We start from the raw sequence: 312 nt of genomic DNA, 5'->3' as shown, positions 1-312 counted from the left end.
CCCCAGCCTCCCCCTCGGGGGGCCTCCGAGTCCCGCTGGATCCTCGCTCCTCCGTCGATGCCTGTTCCTTCCCCTGCTCGGGAGGGAGAGGGCTGGTTTTTTGGTTTTTCTTTCCTTTCACCGTTCAGAGCTCAGGTCCCGTACCCGAAGCTGGAGAAAGGAACGGGTATTTTGGCCTTCGGGAGTACGTCAGCTTGTGTTCGACTGCTCAGCGACTTCTCTTGAATAGCCCTGAAATGAAGAGGGAGCGCACGTCACCACACAGTCCAACTTACAGGTGTCCCGGGGTTCGAGCAGCAGCCCAGGAGTTCG

Source organism: Apaloderma vittatum, unplaced genomic scaffold (genome assembly GCF_000703405.1).
Source record: "Apaloderma vittatum isolate BGI_N311 unplaced genomic scaffold, ASM70340v1 scaffold31880, whole genome shotgun sequence".
Taxonomy (NCBI): domain Eukaryota; kingdom Metazoa; phylum Chordata; class Aves; order Trogoniformes; family Trogonidae; genus Apaloderma; species Apaloderma vittatum.
This window is presented reverse-complemented; position numbering follows the sequence as displayed.